This window comes from Carassius auratus, chromosome 48, assembly GCF_003368295.1.
Source record: "Carassius auratus strain Wakin chromosome 48, ASM336829v1, whole genome shotgun sequence".
NCBI lineage: Eukaryota > Metazoa > Chordata > Actinopteri > Cypriniformes > Cyprinidae > Carassius > Carassius auratus.
Window position 1 is genome coordinate 5339330 of NC_039290.1, and position 7592 is coordinate 5346921.

The following is a 7592-nucleotide window of genomic DNA, read 5'->3' on the forward strand; positions in this document are numbered from 1 at the left end:
CTAATTAAGATAGGAAGTACTATTGGGATGGATTTAAATTATGGTAAAATGTTCATAGTTGGTTATCATCAACATAATCAAACTAAGCAAACAGATTGGTGAGGGCCATATTTCGAGTCTGCTGAGCTTTTTGTGCAATGCTGTGGGCACAGATTCATGAGTTTCATAACAGTGAGCCCAAATGCTTTCAGAAAACTTGACAAAAGTGTCTATATCCACCAAAGACTAAACAGCCAGTGTTTAGCATGGAAACTCACTTCAGAAAAGCTTTCAAGGTACCTTAACACCATGTCTGATGAACTAAAACAATAAAAAATTGAATAAGAATATTAAAACTAATAAATTAAAACTACTTGTAAGATCATTTTTAAAATACAGTCACACTGTAAGATATAAAGACACAGATGTGAGAAATAAAACAATATTATAGGAAATAAAGTGTTGCAAACTTTAGTTAATTTAAGTGTTCCTGTCCTGCACCATTTCTAAAACATCTACACCTGTTCCTTGCAAAGGTCATTAGCTATCTCTCTCCCACCTCTCTCTCCACTTCTCTGTTGGCAAGAAGGGTGGGTTAGATGGGTGGTATAGACACAAACATATTCCATACTTTTTTTTTTTTTTTGCCTTTTGCAGGAAGTTTTCCAAGCTACGTGATCTTCCGTCATTTTCTTCCTGGGTCACGCACACCAGAGACAAGCTTATGAATGGGGAGAGACAGAAAGAAAAGCTTTCGAAAGAGCTTTCTCCTAGTGTTTCCTGGAGTTTATTTAACCTGATTACACTTGAGATTTTTTTTCACAGGTCAGCAACATTCATCAGAGCTCTAGATGTCCTCCACCCACAGCAAGCCTCAGTGGAAAATTGCCCTGATATGACCTGCTCGTCTGTTCACAGAACATTTTTACACGCACATGTTTAACTGTATTTAATGGAAGCATCCCACACATGGCTGGGTTTTTAATAAATAATATAAATAATAAAAAGCAATTATTTAATAAATTAATACAGATAAATTTTTTGAATAAAAATTGAAAACAGGCTGGTCTTGGTTTTGAAATGCCTTCTTTTTATAAAAGAAGAAACATGTACTAAAGGTATCAGACCCAAGATCCATGGTTATTATGGGTGGCATCTTCAAATGGCATCTTGCACGTATGTGTATATACACACAGGGTGGTACAGGGCATTGCCTTTGGCCAAGTCAAAATAAAAGCTGGCAGTGTGGGCTCTGCCCTTTGAGCCACGGATGGTGTGTGAGCACGCAGAGACGTGACTGAACACATTCACACGTTTCCTTTAGTTTTCTTACACAAACGTGCACACACCCCTCATTAACTGAGAAAACCTTTCAATACAGATGCAAGATATCACTTCTTTCCAGCACCATGCAGACACGTAAGCTGTTCTTAGTTTCTGTGTCTTGCTATACTGTGAATCATTTAAATCTATATAAATTAATTTTCCATGCATTTTTAAGATTTCTGGCTTAGAAATCACATTGTAATATTCCCTAATGGTTTTCCATGTGTCAGTTTGTTTTCTGAATGTCTGAAAGATGTTGTGATAGAGAGATTTCCTCTAAAGACCAGAGAGACCTGAATAGAGATGAAAAACATCTCTGTTTTACACACAAGCATGCACCTAACAGCAATATTTGAAATATTTAGTTGTTCTGATAGGATATAAACCCCAAATTAGATTTCTTTAACATCTCTGTTGTTTCAGCAAAATGGGATTTAACAGAGAGCAAATTAACAGACAGCAATCATTACTTTTCCATAAGGACTGGCACTTAAAAATAAAACAGATGAATTATCTATTTATGAATTAAAAACTATAAAATAAATTAATTAAAAAAATAAATAAACAAATGCATTTAAAACTATTTATTGTTTATTTTATAAAATGTTAGTTGACTTAAACAATAATAATAATTTTAAATGCTTTTGGTACATGCATTTTAAAAGTTTTAAATTGCATTAAAAAAAGCATTGGCTAATTGTTTTTCTAAATCCTTTTGCCAAATATATTTCTTTTCGCATTTATATGGATAAACATATGCAATTGTAAACATTGCACATTGATACATTTCTTGCAAATACATTTTTAAACATGAATTAACTTTAGATTTAAAAGTCTATTCACTCTCAGTTTGAAAAGTCATCAACTATTTATTTGAATTAATTAATACATTCATTTTAAAGTATTTTTAAGTTGCACTCCAAGATATCAAAGTCTGCAATCAAAACTCACAGATTTCATAAGAACTGTTTTTCATACAATTCTCATCCAGGACCAAACAATCTAAGCTTCAATCTGTCCCTTCAATTTAACAGCCTTATATTTTTATATCAATAATTAACTTATTTGCGTCTTTCTTATTGCTCCCAAGGAATTTCAGGAAAAACAAAGTTACCTAAATAAATGATAAGATAAAGCAGATTATCATACAAAGCAGACCAGATAACTTCATTCTTTCTCTAAACTACGAAACACCAACTTCTAAGCAATACAATCGAAGGCTGGTGTCTTAAAATGAAATATGCTAAAGAATGTGACAATTTAATTCCACCGAAATGATTCACCCACATTCGATCACTTAAAACAATATGAAGCACTTTGATTTTCATGAACTTTATTCCCAATCATATAAAGTCGGTTGCTTCCTCTATATAATTTGTAAACAGATTTGAAATGACACATGAATCACACAGTGACACAGTGTCCCTGACTCCCTGCATATATTACTTCTTCTTGTGTCAGAGTTTAACGGTGATGGACTTAACCTCAGTGATGAAGTGGTATGAGCCTGAGTTCATGCCACTGAACGGGAGATTTAAATCTCTGACCAGCCAGCAGTTGGTCTAGACCAAACCAACCTGTAGTTTCCTAGCAACCCTGTGCACGCGTCCTGTGAAATCACTTCCTTCTCCTCAGCGAAGGGTGTCACACAGGTTACGGGACCTAAAATCTCTGCCTGAATCAGTGCAGAGGAGTCTTTTACTCCAGAGATGATGGTGGGCAACATAAAATAGCCACCTGCATTTTGTTGTTGAAGAGTAAGTTACTCCACACCCTCCCCACAATGCACCTGGACACCTTCTGTTAACGCCAAACCAACATAACCTTACCAGTCTACTGTATATGTAACGCAGTTATTTCATTTTAATGCGGAAGACTGTTTTCTTTATATATCAAATTTCTAATCCCACACCGTCTGACATTTTCCATTGAAAATATCAATCGAAACACATCTGTGATTATCATCAGACCTTCTGTAGATGCTCTTTCCTGATGAGCGCTCCACTGTCGTTTGAGGGGTCAGAGGGCACTCCAGTTTTCCACGGATGAGCCGTCTCGATGAAACGAGCAATTCTGGTCAAATAAAAAGATTCTGCTGGTACACAGACAGACCTCTCCCTGAGACAGAGGAGAAAAAGATACAAATAAGTTCTTAAGTAAATCTCACCATTATTACTGGTCTGTGCGAACTAATTATATGCAGACACTTTAAATATTAGCACAGATATGTGTTTGTGAAATGACATACAGCCAAGTATGGTGACGCATACTCAGAATTCATGCTCTGCATTTAAATCATCCAAAGTGCACACACACACTGTGAACACACACCTGGAGCAGTGGGCAGCCATTTATGCTGTGGCGTCCGAGGAGCAGTTGGGGGTTCAGTGCCTTGCTCAAGGGCACCACAATCGTGGAATTCCTGCCAAAACTCTCTAACCATTAGGCCACTACTTCCTTTCTAAAGGCCTGAAAGAGAGAAAAAGACAAAGAAAGGGATCGAGCATGAGAGAACCCAATGTACAGTGCTGCATTAACAATGTATGTGTTCTGAGCACCACCGTGTGGCAGAAAACTGAACTACGTGATGTCATCGCTTTTAAAGACAGGTTTGAGATAGCCTGGTGATACCAGACTCTGCTACTTCACTTTGCTTCGTAGACAGACAGCGAAATGAGTACAGAAGCGACATGAAATTGAGCGGAAGTAGGAAGTCTGACGTAGTCAGGCTAGGTTTGAGACGGTATAATAAACATTTCCCCTGTTAACCCATTGTGTTATGTTTAATTCTGCTAATGGAGCCAGGTTGTCATCATCAGTGCTCTAATTGTTAACTTTAATAAAAAAAACAAAAACAAATTATTTTCCCTAAAACAAAAACAAAGATATTATATGAAAAACTTGAACCTAAAAAAAGCTGCCTTAGCTGAAATAAAATGTTTAATATATAAAAAGTTAATTACTTAAATTAATAAAAATAAAACTTAAATTAAAGCTAAACAGAATTATATATTAAAGAAAAGGCAAAAACACCTAAATGTACTAAATAACCTAAAATGGAAAAAGAAAAATGAAAGCTAATAATAATAAAAAATACTATAATAGTATATAATACTACAATAACAATGGTTAAATATTATATTTTATCATAGAATACACATTTTAGTATTATGGCAGCATGCAATTCTATACAAAGCCAAAGTCATGACCAGAGAAATCTGCAAGATTTTTATAGGTTTAGCTCAGTAAATTTGATTTTTTTTTTTTTTGCATCAGCTATATGAAGCTATACGAAAATACAGCCTGATTGGTCAAGCTGTGCAGGAGCTAACCTGGTTTGAGAAGCTGGATCGTACAGTAGTGCAGATGAATATAAGCATCAGTGAATATAATAGCTGGGTTTTTCCCAGCAAGCTCCAGTGAAAGCTTTTTACAGAATGGGGCACTGCGTGCATGTGTACACAGACATATTATACAGAAATTTTCATGAAATGCATCCCTATAATAACAGAAAAACAAAGCTACTTGCCCAAGGCAATCCAAAATGTAGATACATATATACATTTTTAACATACATAAGCGAACTGAAATAATAGTATATAGACCACCATTTACCTACTCCTACAGGACAACGAACTGTGTTGAGATAGCCCAGGTGGTCCATCTGACTGCAATCATTAGTGTGATGCAGGAGAGATGAAGCAAAAAATAGAGCAATCCAATAGAGCAGCTTTGGGATGTGGTGGAACGGGAGATTTGCATCATGGATCTGCAGCTGACAAATCTGCAGCAACTGCGTGATGCTATCATGTCAATATGGACCAGAATCTCTGAGGAATGTTTCCAACACCTTGTTGAATCTATATGCCATGAAGAATTAACATACTTCTGAAGGCAAAAGGGGGTCCAACCCGGTACTAGCAAGGTGTTCCTAATAAAGTGGCCAGTAAGTGTACAGTATATATATTTGAATAGAAAACAGTGATGGACTGTACATCCTACAGTACATCTGAACTCTTTTCTGTCCCACTGACCCAGACCAGTTCTTCTGGTGTGAGCTATAAGAGTCAATAATTAAACACTGGACTTTGAGTGTTGCCCACCTGATAATGACCAAAGTGTTTACCGTGAGAAGTATAGGAGACCAAAGGTACGTCACCCTGACTCAGTAAGTGTCATCACTCTCGCCTTCCTTGAAATTTGTGTCTTCAGCCAGAAAATCTTGTGACTAGTTACACATTTTTAAAGTTGAAACTACAATGATGTTTTTACACTAGAAACACGTGAAATGAAATACCCATTCAGACTATAGTGACAGTGATCACGCACATCTTACATCTTCAATTATTAGAAAGATACTGAGAATTGTAAGAGAAATATCACAAAAAAATCTCACCTCCTCAGGTCCACTGTCTGGAATGCAGCAACAAACCCATCCAGTCGATGGGTTGAAAGAGTCTATTAACTTGGGACATGGTACAAATTTCCCTCCCATATAGTTTTCCAGCACTATATATTTAATGTATTTTGACATGAGATTAAAAATCAGTTTTGCAGACAAAAGAAAAACCTGGATTGTTTGCATACCAATCAGCACACAGCATTACATATGAGCTTTCACCGGACTCTGTGCCATCCGTTAACTCAAGTAAATGAGAGGCTGTATTGTAAACTAAATAGCTGCTCCAGCAGATATGACACTCATTAAATGGAACATAAGTTTGCCATTAAAAGACCTTAACTTGCTGGAGGTTTTGAGATATTATTCACATTTCTGTGAAAAGGGAATCGTTGCCTTGGGTTGAATATTAAACACTGATATATTGAAGACTGTCCAATACATTAACAATGAATTTTACTAAAATAAACCAAAATAAAATTATATAAGACTAAACCTTAACACATTTAAAGGGATTATTTAGAGACAAACATGTTTATAATACACTGAAATGCTCAGTTGGGAAACTGGGGTGGATCATGTATTTCGGGGAACACGTTTTGAGGAAGCACGTTCTTTAATGAAATGAAAACCAAAATATGTAGAGGTGTGGAGGAGGCTGATAGATGTGTCACAGTGTTACGAGGTTACGTTTGTGTTACCTCGTTTCTGAGAGCAGTACTTCAGACCTGAAATAACCCAGAATGTGGAGGATGAGGCAGAGACATCAGTCACAAGAAGAAAGCTAGAAAGATAGTCTACCTGCTTTAACAACACAAATGATCATACCACTACAAGTCCACAAATGTTGAGAAGTCACTGGTAAGGCATGTGATGGTTTAGATTTACACAGTCTAACGTTTAACCTTTGGTTCCTTAAAATATCTATATAAATGTTGAATATATTAAAACATCTCAACTGAAAAGAACTCGTTTGATGATCGTTGTAACAACTGTACTGTATTGACAACAATTAACATGTCAGTATAGTTGTTCAAAAGAGTGTAGCTTTTCCATCACTGTTATACAGTATATATATTCCACAGAGTAGCTTAATTGCAAAGCAATTTTTATAAATTTATATGACTTTAATATTTCATGAAGCAGCATTAGAAAAAATCATTAAAGTTTTATGGTGAGGAGCAGAGAGACTCAAAAGTGAGAGACTTTGCTCATACCAAATATAAAAACCAGCCCCAGAGAAAAAGGTGGAGGCTGAAATTTCATTTATCGAGGAAAAAAACCCCCACTATACATCTCTAAGGAAAATTAACAAGCAGAAAAAAAACCTCTTATTGTTAAAATGCCATTGTATGCAGCGATGCAGGAAATTAAAGGAAGGAAACGATCATTAGACAGTCATTTTGAACGATTTAATAAGAGGATCCAAGAGAACGATGTGCTGAAATTAGAGAAAGGCAGCGATAAAAAGTTGCTGTTTTCAGAAATGTTGTTTTTGGGCAATTCAGAAATCTAATGTCAGAATATCTTGAGACTGTGATTGCTGCACTCACCTCTGCAGCACATACACTCAATATCCTGAAGCTCAGTCAAGAAAACTCATTTGTTACCCTGACTGATCCACTTCAGCAACCCCAGTGCTATAAACATAAAAGGTCAAGTCAAGTGACTTTTGATTATAATTATGCTTATTAACTTCCATCTTGTGTGGTGGATAAGGTCTAAGCATTATATTTATCATCAATTTCAGTGTATTTTCTTTGTGGAACATACTAGTCATTTTTCAGCGTATTCCTCTACGACCAAGAGGCAGAGACGAAACGATTAAACCGAGCTTCACTGAATCAATGTGGAACCGTCTTTGAGTCCTTATCTATTCTGAACAAGC

At 36.0% G+C, this 7592-nt stretch overlaps 1 pseudogene; it reads right to left on the reverse strand.

Moving 5' to 3' along the window:
• Positions 1–2762: 2762 nt before the first annotated feature.
• LOC113065290 (aldehyde dehydrogenase family 8 member A1-like) lies at positions 2763–5941 on the reverse strand (annotated as a pseudogene).
• Positions 5942–7592: the final 1651 nt, after the last annotated feature.